Here is a 22,139-nt window from a genome sequence, read left to right on the forward strand (position 1 = left end):
AGTTACTTTGTCCAACACGGTGGAAATTGATCATGGTTCAAAGTTCATCCAATGTAGAAAAGGCAATGTAGCATGCAGGCCAGGAAAATTGAATATCTTGTGAAGTGTCAAATACGGTGGAAAATTATTTGCTTCTAACATTTGGTGTGAAACTAATATAACCGTCCAAGGCTCCAAGCATCCAAATTCAAACGGTGAAATTATTAAGATCATTAATTAAAAGCCCTCCAGTTCAAGAGTGAATTACCCATTTTCATCCAAATATATCACCAGCTTCCTTCTCCAAACCAAATGATGCTTCACCAATACAATTTGTGTGCATCGTCGTCTTATTCCATATACCTTCATCTGATGAATCTTTCCTTTCTCATTTGCCTAGTCTGCTTGAATCCCACCATTACAGCCGCTGCTCCAACAAATGAGACTGATCTTTTTGCTTTGCTCAAATTCAAAGAATCTGTACCTCAGGATCCCTATAACAAATTGAGCTCATGGAATGACTCAACACACTTCTGCAACTGGCTAGGAGTCAAATGTGGCCATCGGCACCAAAGAGTCAGAGTCTTAGACCTACAAGGCTACAAGTTACGTGGAACTCTATCACCTTACATCGGCAACCTCAGCTTTCTAAGGTCCATCATCCTCCAGAATAATAGCTTCTATGGTGAAATTCCACAAGAAATCGGTCATTTGTTCCGACTGCAACAACTCTATCTTACCAATAACACATTGGAAGGGGAAATACCATCCAGCTTGTCCAACTGCTCCAATCTCAGGTTCTTAGATATTCTGGGAAATAAGCTTAATGGGAAGATTCCAACTGAGCTAGGTTCTTTGATGAAGCTCGAAATACTTCAGCTTGGCGATAACAATTTGGTAGGAGGGATCCCACATTCTCTAGGAAATCTTTCTGCACTCACAAAATTTCGTGTAGCCTACAATAATTTGGTGGGAAATATTCCAGATGCCATAGGCCAATTAAATGGCCTAGTAGTTTTCGCAATTACGAGTAATCAATTGTCAGGTACGATCCCTTCCTCTCTTTACAATGTGTCATCTCTCCAAATCTTTTCAGTTACAGAAAACCAACTTAATGGCACACTTCCAGCCAACATAGGCCTAAATCTTCCAAGTATCCAATTTTTCTATGTTGGTGGAAATGAGTTCTCTGGGCCAATCCCTACTTCATTATGCAATGCAACTCAGCTTCAACGAATTGGTTTAGCTGAGAATAAGTTTTTGGGATCAGTTCCAACAAATTTGGGAAATCTGCTGAATCTTTTATTGCTTAATTTGAGTAAAAATTATTTAGGAAAGAGCCTCCATTTCATAACATCGTTGACAAATTGTAGTAGACTTCAAACATTAGATTTAAAAGCAAACCAATTTGATGGTGTTCTGCCCAATGCTATATCAAACTTGTCCACCCAACTCACTAGATTATATCTTGGAAACAATGAAATATCTGGAACTATTCCTGGATCACTAGCAAATCTCTTTAACTTAATTATCTTGGGCTTAAATGATAATCACATCACAAGCGTCATTCCTACTACTTTTGGGAAGTTTGAGAAGATCCAAGCATTGGGTTTATATGGAAATAGATTGTCAGGAGAAATACCAGACTCCATAGGCAACCTTACTCAGTTATTCACACTTCAATTAAGTGAAAACAGATTGGATGGAACCATACCTCCAACTATAGTAAACTGCAAAAATTTGCAAGTCTTGGTCGTTTCACAAAATAACCTTAATGGATCCATACCCCAGCTGCTTTTTGGTACTTCTTCGTTACCACTAGTACACCTCAATTTATCTCACAACTCATTCACGGGCAAACTACCATTTGAAGTAGGTACTTTGAAAAATATCAACCAAATGGATATCTCTAACAATAATTTGTTTGGTGAAATTCCTACATCGATAGGAAATTGTTTGAACTTGGAATATCTTTACCTGCAAGCGAATTCCTTTCATGGTGCCATACCATCATCTATGGCTTCTTTGAAAGGTCTTCGACATTTAGATGTTTCACAAAATAACCTATCAGGACCCATTCCAGAGGGTTTAGAGAAGCTGCTTTTCTTGGAAAATTTGAATCTTTCATTCAATAATTTTGAGGGTGAAGTACCAATCGAAGGGTTTTTCAAAAAAATAAGTGTTGTATCATTGATTGGAAATGCTAAACTTTGTGGTGGTTTACCAAAATTGCAATTGCCAAAATGCCCTGAAAATGTTATGAAACCAAGAAAATCCATTGGATTCAAACTAGCAATTGTAATTATCTCTATTGTTCAAATTTTCCTTTTGTTTTCATCTTTTCTTATTTGGATGAAAAAATCAAAAAAAAAATCACCTTCAACGGTTTCAACAATAGACCTCCTTCCAAATGTTTCATATAAAGAACTCTATCAGGCAACTAGTGGATTTTCTCCAAGTAATTTAATTGGATCTGGCAGTTTTGGCTCTGTATATAAATGACTTATTCATCCGGAAGAAAGATCAATTGCTGTAAAGGTCCTTAATCTTCAACAAAAGGGTGCTTCCAAGAGCTTTATGGTTGAATGTAATGTCTTAAGAAATATCCGGCACAAAAATCTTGTTAAGATATTAACATGTTGCTCTAGCATGGATTATAGTGGGAATCAATTCAAAGCTCTAGTATTTGACTTCATGACAAATGGAAGCTTAGATTTTTGGCTTCATCAAGGGCTAGACAATGAAAACCAATCAAGGAACTTGAGCCTTCTTCAAAGACTAGATGTTGCAATTGATGTGGCTTCTGCAATTGATTATCTTCACAACTATTCTTCGCAACCAATCATTCATTGTGATTTAAAACCAAGCAATGTTCTTCTAAACAATGACATGGTTGCTCATGTAAGCGATTTTGGTTTAGCAAGGCTCCTTCCAATCACCAATGATTCTTCTGGAAAGCAAACTAGTACAATTGGGATAAAAGGATCAATTGGATACGTTGCTCCAGGTAACTTCGTTTGAATTCTTCTAGTTAAACCCTCAAAACATCTTTACATATATTTTATTATTTTATTTTTGGAAATCACCTTACTATCAATAGAGGGTACACAAATTCTCTCTTCTCTTGCACACATAGAAGTGCACCTAGTCACACAATTTACAATTTTATTTTAATTGAAGAATTTAAAGAAAACAAAATTAGATTCTCAAAATAAAAACAAAAAACAAAGAAGAAAGAAGCAAACAAAAGCATTAAGCATGTTTTAAGCCTTGATAAATTTGATTAGTTGAGACATTGCTTTCTCCATTGACTAAGTATCTTCGTTTTTTTAGAAATTTATTTCCCCAATACTATATGTTAGTGATGACTGATGATAGCTTGTCAATTTATTATAGCAAATATGATAGATCTGGTCCCAAAACAGTTATGTGCTACAGTTTTGTGACATTAACTCAAGAATCCTATACTGAAGAAGTTGTCAACAGAAAACATTATTGAAGTAATGGAAACTAATAGAAGCCATGATTTTTGTTGAACTAGTCCATACCATTAACCACATTTTTCGTGCTACACACAAATCACAAATATTGCCTGCTTGTTATGAGTCTAATGTAGATTGTGAATTGTGATACTGATATGGAAGGAAGGGAATTTGTTTTTAAAACAGATTTGTTCCGCATGAAAAAGTTTACAAAATTTATATAAAGTAACAAAAACACCAACAAATATTTGATAGACAGAACATGCACAATTGCACACGCACACAAATTATCAATGCTTCTAACTTGAAAGTGTCTTTTTTGAAATGATGGCTTTTGTCTTCATGTTCTCCTGTAGGTTCAACTTTTGCTTTGCTATTTTGAACTTTCTAGCAAATGAAGTTTTACTAGCATTAAATTCCAAATATCATTGTAAGAAACTGAAAATTTTTCCTTACATGTCATAATTAAATTATAGAGTATGGCATGGGTGGTGAGGCATCAATAGAGGCGGACGTGTATAGCTATGGAATATTAATACTGGAGATGTTCTTAGGAAAGCGACCCACTGATGACATGTTTAAAGATGGTCTCAATCTCCACAATTTTGCTAAGATGGCACTGCCTGACAAACTTGTTCAAATTGTGGATCCAATCCTTCTACCAAGAGAAGTTGATGAAGCTCCAATGGCAATAGTGGCAGCTAGAGAATATAATAATGGCAATGAAATTCAAGCAGACATGGAAGCTCAAGGTATTCCAAACTTTTGCCAAATGGATCCCAATGTGCATAAATGCTTAGTATCAATCCTTGAAACTGGACTTGCTTGTTCAATGGAGTCACCAAAAGACAGAATGAAGATGAAGGAAGTTACCAGGGAACTACATTTGATCAAAAAAGCTTTTCTTAGTTCTGCTATTCGCAGATGTGAATTTAGAAGAATCCAAGTTTAAGGTACTTCTCGATATTTCAATTTTAATTTGCCTATATAATAAAATCACCAATGATAATTATCTCCTAAATGATCAAAGACTAACCAAAATGGAATTGTGAACGTCATTTATTTTATATAAAAAAAAAAAAAACCGTGGACTTCTTTTATTATTTTGATAAATGATTTTAATTTATAAATAATTATATTTTTCGATTCTCATCAACAATCAAACGTTAGACTAAATTTTTTCACACTTTTAGATCCAAAACCTTACAATAGGTTCTTTCATATTCAGTTTTTTAAATGGTCTCATGCAAATGCGATAGTTGTTTTTGTTTCTACTTTCAAGGTTTTTCTTTATAGTTTGGGAAATAACGAATATAACTAACTTTGTACTTGGACTGCAGAGCACGCAACTATCAAAAGAGGTCACTGAACCTTCTTTCATGTCCCTGTTGAGCATATAATATAGGTGTGCTAGTTTAATCTCCTTTGCCAAAATGTTTAAGGAATGATTTTCTTATATTTTCTTCTTTGGGATATGGCAATCCTATATTGTGTCCATGTATTTTGTTTTCTATTGAAAATCAGTCTAGTTACAGAAAACCCTGTTGTATTAGGAATATCAACTACGACGCTTTTATTTGAATGTTTATTAAAGATATGACATGTATCCAAAATTCTTGAAATATAGAGATTTTTAATAATTTTGTTTATTTTTAAAATCTCTAAAAAGGGTTCTAAATATTTTTATTTTATAATTAGATAATTACAATAATGAGCTAGAAATGGAGAATTTAAGGTTTTTCTCATAAAGGGGGAAGACAAGTCACTAAACTATAAGGCTCTTGGCATGTGAAACATAATTATTAAAGCATTTAAACAAGATGGAAGGGAGAAAATGAAATAACAAAGAAAAATTATATAGGACAACTATTCTCCAAACCAATCTCCTCCAACCCAATAATTTTGGAAATTTGTGAAGCATAGAGATTACAGAGGTTAAATAAATCTTTTCCCTAGAGCACTAACAACATTTCTTAGGTCCCTATTCCGAGTAAACCGACCATACATACTCTAAATTATTTTATATAATTTATAATAAAACATTTTTTTATCAAGTGAACATCTTCTTTATTTTTCTTCTTTATATGACTTCTGAATCTTCTTATGTGATTTGGGATATTACGAACATATTAAAATTATTAATACAATTTGGTCTCAGCCTAATTTTACTAACAAAGTTTTAAGAATTCTAAAACTATTGCCCATATCAAAATTCTATTTCCAACCGTTTTTTTTATAGATATTACAAACCATTTATAAATTTAAATAAGTTTTATGTTTCTTTAATCATCTATTATAGTTGATCTTTTTAAATAATAAAATTTAGATCATACTTACCTACCATGCTTACTATGTAATTTGGAAATTACGTGACCAACTTTGGCAGAATATTTTTGTAGATTTCCAAATTGAGGACGATGATCTTGCAAATAATTTCCTAAGAAACAAAATGGGATGGCAAAATTATTCACAACATTTACATTTATAGATTAATTTGGTAATCTATTAATGTGAATCACACATATAATATATTTGATGGTATAACTCACAAAATATGTGGCACCCATCTCCCGTTCTATCTAAACTCCACCCCTCAACAGTTTTGCATCATACAAATCAATCTTGCGAGTTGTGAGCAATAACAAATAAAGAGTTAGAAAAAGAGAGTAAAAGCTCCTTGATTGTCGGTGCTTGTTCATCTATAAGATCAAGGACTTCAGGGCTAAAGACAGACCCTTCAGCATAAACTGAAAGTACAATGAGGCCATAAGAGAATGGCCTTATGCCAAGCTTCACAAGAAGGGCAGCCTAGGAGGACCCAACCTTATCACCCTTCTTAATCAGCTCTATGAGGGTGATGATTTTAACAGTACCCTTATTGGTTTCGATGGGGATGTTTAGCACCTGAAAGTCGGGGATGTTCAGCACCTGAAAGTCTGAACATCCCCCAACATCAATAAGGAAACTGTTAATGGCATCAGGACAAAATGTTTCATACAAATAGAAAACTCGAATCCAGGTAATAATTGTTTAATAACTGATTGAATCCAGTGTAGTTAGGCGTAAGAGCCGATGAAACCGTGTTCTAAGGTAGAAAATTGAATAATGATTATCCACATCTATTCAAGGGAAAAAGAGAGTAACAATCCAAGACTTCCTTGGTAACTTATGGCGTGTTGCGAATTGTATGAGATTTTGTATGAGATTTTATTATCTCTTAGAACTCTTTAAAAAATATATATATATACTTTACCTAATGGGTATTAATTATTTATTTAAACAGATTAAAATGGGTTAAGGGTACATTAGCCTCATGAAATACTTTTTCCGCTTTTTGATAGTACAAGCATATTGAACAATTCTATTCTAGTATAGTGTTTACATAAGTTGTTTTCTATTGAAAATCAATCCTATTCCAAAAAACCGAACATAACTATGATTCTTTTATTTGAATGTTTATTAAAGATTTGACATGTATCCAAAATTCTCAGAATATTTAAGGAAGGTCACTGAGAATTTTGAATCCAATCCTAGATTAGAGGACTACATTTTTGTTATTATTTTTTAGTATTACTATAAGACACAGATATCATATTATTCTATTTTTGTTGTTGGGGTGTGTAAAATAATGGGTGAGTAATAAACGCTACACTCCTATTTTAGAGGACCTTCCATTTGGGCACCTTTAGGTTATTGCTGAAAGGCCAAAAATATATTGACTCCTTGTGATAAATTAACCAATTAATTAGTCAGGTGAATTAATTAGGTTCAATTACATGCAACAAGCATGGTAGTACAAACAAATAACCAATTAACTAAATATGCAGTGGAAATTAAATGACACGGTGATTTGTTTACGAATGGGGAAAACCTACACGGCAAAAACTTCACCGGGTGATTTTAAGGTGACCACTCCCGAGAATCCACTTTTATCAAAACAAGCGGTTACAAGTAAAGAAATCTCAGTACCTTATACCAACCTACAGTTGAACCCTTACCCCAATACCCAATTGGACTTGTTTTGTAGTGACAATCTCTCCTTGTATTGCACGGCTCCTAGTACGTGATTAACCAATAGATGCGCAGATCCCAGTATGTGACTTTATCACCAACTTGAGAAGGATGTTGGCTGCAAAGTTCTTCTGTTCATCAACTGATGAAGATCACGAAGTTGCTTGGTTACAAAACCCTATGGTGTACAAACACAGCAGCTTCTTTAAGAACTAGAGCAAACTAGGTTTCCGGTCACACTTAAGAAATTATGCTCTTGTACAATTGTGCTCTTAGCTATGCAACCTGATATGACCCTTAAAACAATCCTTATATATGTTTAGGGTTGTGAGTAAAGAAAGCCCAAATATATATTCACGGATTGGATGAAAATCAGAACTGAAAATCTGTTTTTCATAAACCTCAACAGATACCCTTTTGGTCAAGCAGCTATCGAGCCTCGGCCTTAAACAGCTCTTTTAAACCTCGATAGATGCTAGCTGTTGAGCTTTAATAGTTGTCAAGCTTTAATGAACAACACATTTTCACTTGTTTCTTAGACAAACTTACATGGCTTTAACACTTGTTTCTTGAAGCATTAAACACATCCTAGATCTACCCAATTACAAGTAAAGTGCATTTTGTCAAAGGATTATCCAATACATAAAATGTTGACATATGTTCCTAACATCCAATCACATATGTCCAAACAATCTCCCCCTTTGGCAATCCGTGACAAAACCATAATAAAAAAATAAACATATGAGAGGAGTCATAAATCACTCAACTCATATTCACTTGTTAAGTACAATAAAATCTATCCTATCACAAACTCTTGAAAATTTTTGCAAGAAGAGAGTTCATGGCAAGGAAGACTTTGACAACCCGTATTTCTGAAACACTTAAACAAAGCTCATGAAGGCATCTTTGTGTGAAACAAAAATAAAAGATTGCATACAAATAATAAGAAACATGTGTATAAAGGGAGAAAAGAAACAACGCATGGAGAGATAGGTGAAATAACATACATCAACATATATATAAACCAAATATAAGTACAATGTATGTCAAATGGTCACAAGACCTATGTACAAGAAGAATGTATCTAAAATAGAAAGAAAAGAAAAAAATACATCAAAATCCTCACTACATCCATCAAAAACATGAACACTCCCCCTAACAAAAATCTCCTATACTAACCCTCCCCCTATGAGTATGACTACTCTCATCCCAAAACTACTTTCCCTTTTTGTCACGAGTGACAAAGGGTAAGAGTATCAAGTAGACATCTCGTCATCACCGGAAGAGCTAGCATCACCATCCCCATCCCCATCATCATCATCATCATCATCGTCATTGGGGTCATCATCGTTCTCGAATGCCTCGGGAGGAGGAGAGGGAGACTCTACAAAGCCACCAAGGCAAGCCTACTGTTTAGCAATACGACCGACACGGGTGTTCACCTAACACAACTCATCACTGAGAGTGTCAAGGCGAGCATCCATGAGTTGAAGCTACGCCATGATCGCATCAAGAGTCACACCACCCGCAGAAGAAGAGGGAGCAGAGGTGGATGGAGTTGAAAGAGTGGGAGGAGCGGCTAACCCAAACTGCCTCGAACAAAGCTACGCCTCGCTCTGTTTAATAGTAGCGGTGTCTATGGCATACATTACATGGAAGTGGTCAGAAATGGGAAAGGAAACAGAAAAATGACGTAAAATCCTCGTGATAGCCGAAGAAAAGATGAGCTTATCACGAGTCGCCACAAAGCTCACTTTCTTGGTTGTGCATAGAGATGCTCATCTAAGCTACAAAAGATACAAAGTTTAGAGAACTTTGTTCCATTGGCCATTCAAGGTACACAAGTACCAAAGTACACAAACACACACTGTTTTTGTATTTTTCAATTTTTTATTTATTTTTATGAATGAAAAAAATAAAAACAAAATTGAAAAACAACCAAACAAAAACATGTCAAATAAAGCAATACATAAAAATTAGACTGTCTCAAATAAAAAAAAACACACAAGTAATGCAAACATAACAAAAAGAGGGAGAGAGAGAAAAAGTGACTAAATCACTTGGAGCCCTTTTCCTTTCACACCTTGGAAGAACCTTTCCTTTGAGCAAACCCTTGAACCGGCGGTGAGGAGGAAGAATCGAAACCGTTCAAGTTCAAAAGGAACATGAGGGCTTTGATGAGATCTCTAACAGGAGCAAGAGAGGACGAAAGCTGATTCTGGCTTCCCGGCGAAATCATGTTGTTGCTCTGTTGAGTGGCTAACCACTTATCGCAATTGGGTCGAGTATGTCCATCTGCTCTACAATGATGACAGAGATGTTGTTTCTTCTCTTTGGACTTTTGAGCATTGATCTTCTTATCCCTAGGGTTTTTGATTTCTTTCTTAGCAAGCTTAGGGGGTGCTCCTAAGATCGATTTACCCTTATTTATATTCTCACTAGCTATCATAGTTTTAGCATCATTATTCTCAATATTGTTAGCAAGAGAAACAAAAACAGTAGTAATAGAAGAAGCAATATTAGGAAAAGAAAAATCATACCCTAAACCGGTTCGATCGGAAGCAGATTTTTGCATGCTGAGCATCTCGTCAAGCATTGCACTTGAGGTCCTCTCCAACTAAGCTCTCACTTGGAACAGTTTCGCCTCAAGCTTCTTGGTCTTCTTAGCTAAGAAATTTTTCTCAAACCTCAGTGCTCCAATAGTTTGATTTTCTTCATTAAACTTCGTGGAGAGTTGTTCTCATTCAAGCTCCACATCACTAAGCTTCTTGGTGGCCAACCTATACAGCTACTCATGTTTCTCCAAGACCTTGTAGAACTTTGCATAGGCCATGTGGATGTCATCTTGCTCATCCATCTTCTTAAATTTTGACTCCACCAAGTTTTTTTCTTCATCCACATCTTCTACAATCCCTTCAGTAGGATTGACAGTGGCGGTGAAAGCATTCAGGATTCTGTCATCCTCATTTTCGAAATCATCCTCAAGTTCAATGTCACTTAAGGTAGCAGCAAGTGCCTTGCTTTTCCTAATAAACTTGAGATAAGTAGGGTATTCTTGTTTCATATGACCGAATCCTTGACACCCAAAACACTTGGGTCCTGAAGGAATAGTATACAGCTTCTCATGTTTCTCCGAGACCTTGTACAACTTTGCATAGGCTATGTGGATGTCATCTTGCTCATCCATCTTCTTAAATTTTGACTCCACCAAGTTTTCTTCTTCATCAACATCTTCTACAATCCCTTCAGTAGGATTGATAGTGGCGGTAAAGGCATTTAGGATTCTGTCATCCTCATTTTCAGAATCATCCTCAGGTTCGGTGTCACTCAAGGTAGCAGCAAGTGCCTTACTTTTCCCAATAGCCTAGAGATAAGTAGGGTACTCTTGTTTCATATGACCGAATCCTTGACACCCGAAATGTTAGGATTAGTGCCCTTAAATCCTATTGTATGATGCTATGTATGTTATTATTTATGACATTATGTATAACTTAATGTTGTGTTTAATAAAATTGTTTTATTATTATCTAAAAATAATAGTAACATAAATATTGAGACATTATCATATAGTCCATGAGATGCATTGTATGTGATTTAGTCACAGAAGATGTAAACCACAAGTTTCTTGTAAACTCAAAATGTAGTTCATAGTCGGTGATGAAAATTGGGCATTTCATCTACGAAGACTATAACATATCAACTAAAATGATTTGTCTTGATCATGGAAATGAAGATTTCTAGTTGGTATGTTGATATGTTTTAAGAGTTAAAACATATTGAACTGGATCGTGTGAGATTTATTATTCTTTCAACGACTGTCAAATGAAGAATAAACTCACGACTTATATTTGCATGAACTCTTAATCATGAGAGAATAATAGACTTGATCATGAGGTGTAGGTTGCTTTGATATATCAGGAGTGAGATCTAGAGTAACGGTCAAAACCTCAGTATGTTGGGCAACTACATTTAGTATTGATGGAACATATATTCTCAAGATGAAATTCATAATCTCTTAACGGGGATACAAAATATTCCCTTGAGATAAGTTTAATGGGTTTGTTATTCAGAATGTTAGGCCTAACTACTTTAGTAAATAGTTACTAGATTATATATTTATGAAATTAGAGTTCATAAATATATGATGAATAACTTAAAAGATTAAACCGGGTACTAAAGGATAAGATGTAGTAATTTATAAAGTGGCAATCTACATTCATGACTTTGTGTTATTACGAATATTTTAATGAAGGGGTTGCATGTACAATAAAGTCTTGGGATATAATTTATAGATAAGGCCTAGAGTGCAACTATATTTATATAGTGGTATTAAATATAGTTAATGGTAACTTTAGACTTGTCAAGAGTTGACAGAAAAACTCAAGGTCCATTGGAGCTAGTGTCTTATTGGTCCATTTTAATCCCATTCCAAGCCACACACTTAAGCCCAATTGAAAATGCCCAGAAGGCCAGCCCAATTAGATAATCGGCTAGACACAAAGGGAGAAATATACAGAATTTTCTGTAGAGAATTTTGTAAGAACACTATTGCGAAGTGGTGCATGTTAGTGTTAGACTCCTTGACATTCTCCCTTTGGAATTGATTGAGAGACCACACATCTTGGGTGTTAGTGGAATTAGAGTGAAGATTGAAAGTGTTTCCAAGCGCTTTTGATCTTCGGTTTTGAAATTCACTGCTCCAAGGTATACTCTCTTGTTCTTAAATTCTGAAACTTCTATAGTACATGTTAACTTTTATGAATGAAGTAGATCCGTTGTTTTTCCGTTGCGCACATGCATATTTCCATCAAATGATATCAAAGCGGTCTTCATTTCATATCTGTTTAACATGTTTTGAGTTTTGGAATTGTTGACAATAGTTTCATGTTGTTAGAAAATAGTTTTCTGCATGGTCGTTGAAATTATTGTTTGATAAAAACTGATTTTGATGTTATGATGTTGTTTAATTTTTTAGTTTAAGTATGTTAAACTGAACTTTAAGACTATAGCATCAATGAAATTCAGTTTTGATATCAATTTCTGTTCATTATGATCATATAATGGTTGTTTTGTTCATGAAAATGTTGAAAAACTGTTTTTTGGAAATTTTGAAAAATTCGAAATTCGCGACGCTCGATCGATCGAGCATCTGTCGAGCATCAATCGAGCTTCGTGCAATTGATTCTCGATCGATCAAGAATTTGTCGAGGAACAATCAAGCTGACAGAAGATTTCTCGATCGATCGAGGATCTTGTTAGAATATCTGGTTTTGTATCTCATACAAAACACATAGCGGAAGCAACAAATAAGGATCTATTTCATTCATGATTGATAACATGCACTATGTAAATTTTAAAATTTAAGAACAAGATAGCATACCTTGGTGTGATGAAATTCAAAATCAAAGATGTGTGGTCTCTCCAATTCTACTTTACGTCCAAGATATGTGGTCTCTCAATCAGTTTTCAAAGGGAGAATGAAAGTGTATCTCACTCTCACATACACACCATTTCTTATATCACTAATAAAAATTTTGTATGTTTCTCCCTTTATAACTAACTAATTATCTAATTAGGCTGGCCTATTGGGCCTTTCCAATTGGGCTTTAGTGTATAGCTTGGAGTGAGACCAAAAGGGACCAATAAGACACTAGCTCCAATGGGCCTTGAGCTTTTCCGTCGACTCTTGATAAATTCAAAGTTACCATTAATTATATTTAATACCACTATATAAATATAATTGCACTCTAGGCCTTATTAATAAATTATATCCCAAGACTTTATTATACATGCAACTCCTTCATAAAATATTTGTTGTAACACATAGTCATGAATGTAGACTGCCACTTTGTAAATTACTACATCTTATCCTTGAGTACCCGGTTTAATCTTTTAAAATTATTCATTATATATTTATGAAATCCAATTTCATAAATATATACTTTAGTAATTTCTTACTAAAGTGGTTAGGCCTAACTCTCTGAATAACTGATCCCATTAAACTTATCTCAAGTGAATATTTTATATCTCCATCAAGAGACTATGAATTCCATCTTGAGAATATATGTTCCATCAACACTAAATGTAGTTGCTCAACATACTGAGGTTTTGACCGTTACTTTAGATCTCACTCCTGAACTCACTCCTGATATATCAAAGCAACCTACACCTCATGATCAGGTCCATTATTCTCTCAAGATTAAGAGTTCAAGCAAATAGAAGTCGTGAGATTTATTATTCATTTGACAGTCGTTAGGAGAATAATAAATCTTACAGCGGTCCAGTTCAATATGTCTTAACTCTTAAAACATATCAACATATCAACTAGAAGTCTCCACTTCCATGATCAAGACAAATCATCTTAGTTGATACGTTATAGTCTTCGAATATGAAATGCCCAATTTCATCACCGACTACGAACCATAAATTCTAAGTTTACAAAGAACTTGTGATTTATATCTTTTGTGACTAAATCACATAAATCACATACTATGCATCTTATGGACTATATGATAATGTCCAAATATTCATGTTACCATTATTTTAGATAATAATAAAACAACTTTATTAATCACAATATTAAGTCATACACAATGTTATACATAATGTCATACATAATATCATACATAGCATCATACAATAAGATTTAAAGGCACAAATCCTAACAGATCTGTCGAGAATCGATCGAGTTTCGTAGAACTTTTTCTCGATCGATCAAGGACTGTGGATTCAGAATTTTTCCTAAGTGTTTTTACATATATAAAGAGCAAGGCAATGTGTAATTAGTTTATGCATGTTTTAAATTTGAAAACCTTTATCTTAAAACATCTAGTGGGAGAGAGATAAAATGGTTGGATCTCACGGCTTCCATTATTGGTTCATAGTAGAGTGAAATATATACTTTGTCTTTGCCTAGAGCTTAGCATTCCATGCGGAGAGTATTTATTTCATGGTCCTACAAGATTGGATTTCTTGGTATATAGTGGTTTGATCAAACACCTTGTCTTAGCTTCGAGCTTTGCATTCCATGCGGAGGGTGTTTGTATCATGGTACTACAAAATAAGCCTGTTAAAGGGATGAAATGTGGCTACACATAATTCTAGACAATGGTATACACTAGACTAAGTATTATAGTATCTTCTATGCTGATTTCTTACTATTATTACTTAGAGGCTAAATGCAAAATGGCATATTATTGGTGTTTGATAAGAGTTATCATGATAGCACTAATAATGAGAATAGCTCTCAATCAATCATAGTATTTAATGTTCACTCTATGTTGAGAAATATTAAATATGGGATTGAGTTGTCATTGCATAGATTATGTTATGGTTTTATTAAGGTTCCATACTATATGTTTATATACTAAATTGATAATGTCCAGTTAACTTATTATATTCATGTTTATTATTTTCAGATTTGGACATGACATCATTTAACCCACTTGTTTCTATTCTTAATCAAAACAAACTGACTGGATCCAACTATGTTGACTGGAAAAGAAATTTAGACATTGTTTTAACTACTGAAGAGCACAAATATGTGCTTACTCAACCATATCCTAGCTTTCCTTCATTAGATGCTCCTCTTGAGGAAAAACAGTAATATGATCGTTGGCAGAAATCTAATGAAATGACCAAGTACTATATCCTAGCATCCATCTCAAATGTTCTATAGCATCAAATGCAGGATGTATAACTTGCTTCAGACATTATGCATAGTCTGAAGGAGATGTTTGGTGAGTAAGGCCGTTCAGTAAGGTAATAACCATGAGGCAAATTTATAATATTAAAATGGTTGAAGGTACTTCATTTAGGGAGCATTATCTTACAATGATCTCTAATCTTAATACATTAGAGGTTTTAGGTGCCGACATTGATGGAGAATCTCAAGTGGATATGATACTCCGGTCACTACCAGAATTATTCAAAGAATTTAGACTAAATTATAATATGAACAAAAAGGTTTATTCATTGTCTGAATTAATGAATGAGTTGGTAGTGGCGTAAGGCATCCTTGGTACTTCTAGTATTAAAGTCAATGTTGGTGAAGCTTTTACTTTTCAACCTAAGTCGAAAGGCATGGGTAAGAAGAAGAAGAAGAAAGACTTCACTAAGCAAGAGGGTAAACAAATTGCCTTGGGAGTTGCCAATAAGGGAAAGAAGCCTAAAGGAAAGTGTTTCCATTGTGGTGAGAAAGGACATTGGAAGAGGAATTGTCCAAGTTTTAAAGCTGCCAAGAATAAGGGTATGAAAAGTTCTTTTCTTCTTGAAATATGTTTGGTACAGAATCCCACAGATTCCTGGTGTGTGGATTCAGGTTGTACTAATCATATCTGCAATTCTTTGCAGGGGTTCCAGGAGACCAGAAATTTGAATAAAGAAGAATTACTTCTTACCTTAGCAGATGGGAGTAGAGTTCTAGTTGTAGCTATGGTGTTGTTAATTAATATTTTAGTTCTAGAGTTTTAATATTGGAAGATTGTCTGTATGTACCTAATGTTCGTAGGAATTTAATTTCTGCAACTTATTTAGGTAAACATGGGTATTGTATTATCTTGAAAGACAATGTTGTAATAAAGAAGGATAAAATGTTTATTTGTTCTGGCAATATTGTGGATGGTCTTTATATTTTAATTCCTGATAAGCATGAATTATACAATTCTAAATTAGATAATAATTCACATGTGAAATTATTAAAGAGAAAGTTTCCTTCTACTAGTGAAGCATATCTTTGGCACTTGCGTTTGGGTCATATCAATTCAAACAGAATTCAAAGACTTATCAAAGATGGACTCTTAGGGCCCATGGACTTTGATGAATTTCCAGTTTGTGAATCTTGTTTGGAAGGAAAAATAACCAAACGACATTTTAATGCAAAAGGTAGAAGAGCTCAAGATTTGCTAGAACTAGTACATTCAAATGTATGTGGTCCTATGTCAATCCAAGCAAGAGGTGGTTATGAGTATTTCATTACTTTCACTAATGACTACTCTAGATTTGGTTATGTGTACCTAATGAAACAGAAGTCCGAAGCTTTTGACAAGTTCAAAGAGTTTAGGGCTGAAGTTGAGAATCAATTGGGTAAATGCATAAAGGCCATTCAATCTGATTGAGGTGGCGAATACCTTCTTGGGGATTTTAAGAATTACTTGACTGCGAATGGGATTATATCCCAGTTGACTGCACCTGGAATTTCACAACAAAATGGTGTAGCAGAAAGAAGGAATAAGACTCTTTTAGATATGGTTAGATCCATGATGAGTTATTCGACTTTACCAATTTCTTTTTGGGAGTATGCTTTAGATACAGCAATACATCTTTTGAATTTCGTTCCATCAAAATCTGTTCCCAAAATACCCATGGAATTGTGGAGTGGGCGTAAGCCTAGTATGAGGTATCTCCACATTTGGGGTTGTCTAGCACATATGCTAAAGGGGAAGCCTAATAAGTTGGAACCAAAATCAAAAGTATGTTTGCTTGTGGGTTATCCAAAAGAATCTAGGGGTTATTTATTCTATAGTCGAAATGATAACAAAGTTTTTGTTAGTACAAATGCTAGATTTTTGGAAAATGACTATATGAATAATTTTACTCCTAGAAGTAGAGTTGTATTGGCTGAAATGAATAAATTTGTAAATCAACAACCGTTGGATAAAACTAGGGATGATGTGGTTGTATTAGATACACCACAAGATACTACTCATGAGTTGTCTAGTACACAGGTGTCTCGTCGTAGTGAGAGAATTGTTCGGCCTCCTGTGAGATTCATAGGTTTGGGAGAAACTTATGAAGCTATCTCAAAAGACACTGAATCGGATCCTTACACTTATGATGAAGCAATAAATGATATAGATACACATCATTGGGTCCAAGCTATGAAATCTGAATTGGATTCTATGTATTCCAATCATGTTTGAGATCTTATAGAGGCGCCTAACAGCATTAAACTTGTTGGTTGCAAATGGGTTTACAAGGGGAAGAGAGGGATAGATGGAAATGTTGAAACCTTTAAAGCAAGACTAGCGGCGAAAGGGTATACACAAAAAGAAGGCATTGACTATGATGAAACTTTTTCGCTAGTAGCCATGCTTAAATCTATCAGAATTCTCTTATCCATTGCTGCTCATTATGATTATGAGATTTGGCAAATGGATGTCAAGACTACATTTCTTAATGGCAATCTTGAAGAAGAAATATACATGTTGCAACCGGAAGGTTTTATAGCAAAGAACGAAGAGCATATGGTATGCAAGTTGAAAAGGTCCATTTATGGACTTAAGCAAGCATCTAGGTCATAGAACATCAGATTTGATCAGGCAATCAAATCATTTGGTTTTGAACAAAATCTTGATGAACTATGTGTGTACAAGAGACAACAAGACAAAGTAGTGATGTTCCTAGTGCTTTATGTAGATGACATTCTACTCATTGGAAATGATGTAGGAGTAATTTCATCGGTTAAAGTTTGGTTGTCAAGCCAATTTGATATGAAGGACTTGGGCGAAGCTAACTATATTCTAAGGATCAAGCTTTGGCGAGATCGAAAGCATAGGATGTTAGGTTTGTCATAAGTTGGATATATAGATAAGGTTCTAGAACGGTTTAGAATGCAAAACTCCAAGAAATGATTACTTCCTTTTAGACATGAAGTTCCTCTGTCTGATGACCAAAAGCCTAGGACTCAAGAAGAAGAAAATATGATGAGACAAGTTCCTTATGCTTCTACTATGGGAAGTCTCATGTATGCCATGCTTTGTACTAGACTGGATATTTGTTATTCAGTTGACATGGTCAGCCAATATCAATCAAATCCAGGACCAAAACATTGGCAAGCTGTAAAGCATATTCTCAAGTATCTACGGAGAACGAGAGATTATATGCTTGTTTACCGTTGTAAGGATTTGATTCCCATTGGCTATACAGATTCAAATTTTTAGTCGAATCTAGATTTCAGAAAATCCACGTCAAGATGTGTTTTCACCTTGGTAGGTGGAGCCATAAGTTGGAGGAGTGTTAAGCAATCTTGTATTGCCGACTCCACCATGGAAGCCGAATATGTTGCTGCTTGTGAGGCAGCAAAGGAGGTTGTTTGGCTCAAGAAATTCATTTATGATCTTGGTGTTATGAGAATTGAGCAAGTTCCTATTACATTGTTCTGCGATAATAGTGGAGCGGTTGCACAATCCAAAGATCCAAGGAATCACAAGAAAGGAAAGCACATTGAGAGAAAGTATCACATCATTCAAGACATTGTTGCTTGTAGAGATGTGGTAGTAGTAAAGATTGATGGTGCAAAGAATCTAGCAGATCCTTTTACCAAAGCCTTGTCCCAAAGGACTTTCGAGTCACATTTGGAGGAGATGGGAGTTAGATTAGTGCACAATAGTCTTTAGGGCAAGTGGGAGATTGTTAGGATTAGTGCCCTTAAATCCTATTGTATGATGTTATGTATGTTATTATTTATGACATTATGTATGACTTAATGTTGTGTTTAATAAAGTTGTTTTATTATTATCTAAAAATAATGGTAACATGAATATTGAGATATTATCATATAATCCATGAGATGCATTGTATGTGATTTATGTGATTTAGTCACAGAAGATGTAAATCACAAGTTCCTTGTAAACTCAAAATGTAGTTCATAATTGGTGATGAAAATTGGGCATTTCATCTGCGAAGACTATAACATATCAACTAAGACGATTTGTCTTGATCATGGAAATGGAGATTTCTAGTTAGTATGTTGATATGTTTTAAGAGTTAAAACATATTGAACTGGACTGTGTGAGATTTATTATTTTTTCAACGACTGTCAAATGAATAATAAACTCACGACTTATATTTACATGAACTCTTAATCCTGAGAGAATAATGGACTTGATCATGAGGTGTAGGTTGCTTTGATATATCAAGAGTGAGATCTAGAGTAACGGTCAAAACCTCAGTATGTTAGGCAACTACATTTAGTGTTGATGGAACATATATTCTCAAGATGGAATTCATAGTCTCTTAAGGAAGATACAAAATATTCTCTTGAGATAAGTTTAACGGGTTTGTTATTCCATATGTTAGGCCTAACTACTTTAATAAATAGTTACTAGAGTATATATTTATGAAATTGGATTTCATACATATATGATGAATAACTTAAAAGATTAAACCAGTACTCAGGGATAAGATGTAGTAATTTACAAAGTGGCAGTCTACATTCATGACTTTGTGTTACTACGAATATTTTAATGAAGGGGTTGCATGTACAATAAAGTCTTGGGATATAATTTATAGATAAGGCCTAAAGTGCAACTATATTTATATAGTGGTATTAAATATAATTAATGGTAACTTTGGACTTGTCAAGAGTTGACAGAAAAGCCCAAGGCCCATTGGAGCTAGTGTCTTATTGGTCCCTTTTGGTCCCACTCCAAGCCACACACTTAAACCCAATTGGAAAGGCCCAAAAGGCCAGCCCAATTAGATAATCGGTTAGACACAAAGGGAGAAACATACATAATTTTCTGTTGAGAATTTTGTAAGAACGATATTGCGAAGTGGTGCATGTTAGTGTTAGACTCCTTGACATTCTCCTTTTGGAATTGATTGAGAGACCACACATCTTGGGCGTTAGTGAAATTGGAGTGAAGATTGAAAGTGTTCCCAAGCGCTTTTGATCTTCAGTTTTGAAATTCACCGCTCCAAGGTACACTCTCTTGTTCTTAAATTCTGAAACTTATATAGTACATGTTAACTTTTATGAATGAAGTAGATCCGTTGTTTTTCCACTGCGCACATGCATATTTCCATCTTGAAACACTTGGATCCTGAAGGAATAGTGTACTGACCGCCATCCCTAGCATCCTTTTCCCTTTGTCTTGGCTCTTAGACTATGAAGAACTTGATTGCTTACGGTCCTTGTCAAAGCCCTTTACATTGGCATTCTTTATGGACTTCTTGAACTGCTGGGTGATGTAGGACTTCATTTTAGAATCTTCATCATCGAAAGACTCATCAGTGTCACTACTCGTGGCCTTCAGTGCTCTTGCTTGACTTCCCAAGCCTAGACAAACCTAACTCATAGGTCTACAGATTTCCAACAAGCTTTGTTAAAGGAATTTTATCAATATCCTTTGACTCCTCAATCGCAGTGATCTTAGCATGGAATCTCTCGGGCAAAGATCTGAGCACTTTTCTCATAATCTTGGGTTCGGGAATGGTTTCCCAAGATTAAATACTGAGTTAACTATGTCCTTGAGCCTAACATAAAACTCATCAAATGACTCATCCTCCTCCATCTTGATTTCTTTGAAGCTAGTAGTGAGCCTCTGAAGCTTCGAATCTTTGACAGCCTTCATTACTTCATAGGTTGTTTGGAGAATGGTCCACACCTCCTTTGTAGTTTCAGTGGAGGAGATCTTCTTGAACTCTGTTAAGGACATATTTTATGTAATTGGCTAATCCTTTGACAAAACACACTTTACTTGTATTTGGGTAGATCTAGGATGTGTTTAATACTCAAAGAATATGTTGTTCAAGTTTAGTATTAAAGCCATGAAGATTGGACCAAGAAACAAGTGAAGAAAAGGTGTTTACTAAAGCTGGACACCTATTGGACACCTGGCGGATAGCTGCCGGACACCTGCTCGACAGATGCTATCTATCGAGGTTTAATGAGGCTCGACAGATGTTATCTATCGAGGCTATCTATCGAGGTTACGAAAATCAGAATTTTCAAATCTGATTTTTGGGCTAGGCTTTTGTATTTGTGTAAGGTTTCTTTTCTCACAACCCTAGACATATATAAGGCTTATCTTAGAGGCCGTCACATAAGAGAATGCAAGGAGAACATATGCAAAAGGTGATCGAAGCCTTATTCTCTCAGAAAGAAGCTACTGCATCTTTGCGCCTTAGGGTTTTGTAATCAAGTGCTTCTTGATCTTCATTATTGATGAAGTGAAGAACTTTGCAACCAACATCTTCTTCTCTAGTTGGTGATTAAAGTCGCGTACTGGGATCCGCGCAATTTGTTAGCGTTCAGAGGTTTGTGCATCAAAGGGTAGCGTTCATATATTGAAGAGTTCAGAGGTTCTGAAGTGGTAAAAGGTTTCTACTATGAGTTCATCAAATGTAGATTCTAGGGACAAAGGTTTTGTACTAGATCTGAAACTTCTCTTTACTATAGTGGATTACTTTTCGGGAAGGTTTTCCCTCAGGTTTTTTACTGTGAAACTGATTGGTTTCATTGGTTTTCTTGGGTCATCATATCTTGTCTTATTTATTTTTCTGCTGCACTTAGTTTGACATGATATTGATGTTTGTTTGTTTTAACAAGTTTTATACATAATAAATCTAATTAACAACTTGAGTTTAAAACTTGTTAATTCTATCAACCGGGGTCTAAATTTCCCAACAAACTCCTCATTTGTGACCGCACTGTTGAAGTTATCCACCTTGATCTTTGCATCATCCCAATCGGACGGCGCTTCCTTTGGCTTGGTCCAACCTATCTCCACAGCTTGCCACACATTCTCATCTAAGGACTGCAAGAAAGCTCTCATGCGTACTTTCCAATATGCATAGTTAGTTCCATCAAATAAAGGAGGTACAATGAGTGACTGTCCTCTATCCATGACAAACAGGGGGTCAATGGATCTCACAGCAAAGATT

The 22,139-nt window shown here is 35.0% G+C and overlaps 1 pseudogene; it reads left to right on the forward strand.

Annotated features, from left to right (window-relative positions):
* The first annotated feature begins 291 nt into the window (after nucleotides 1–291).
* LOC142638163 (uncharacterized) lies at nucleotides 292–4,933 on the forward strand (annotated as a pseudogene).
* The last annotated feature ends 17,206 nt before the right edge of the window (nucleotides 4,934–22,139 follow it).

This window comes from Castanea sativa, chromosome 6 (assembly GCF_040712315.1).
Source record: "Castanea sativa cultivar Marrone di Chiusa Pesio chromosome 6, ASM4071231v1".
Lineage (NCBI taxonomy): Eukaryota > Viridiplantae > Streptophyta > Magnoliopsida > Fagales > Fagaceae > Castanea > Castanea sativa.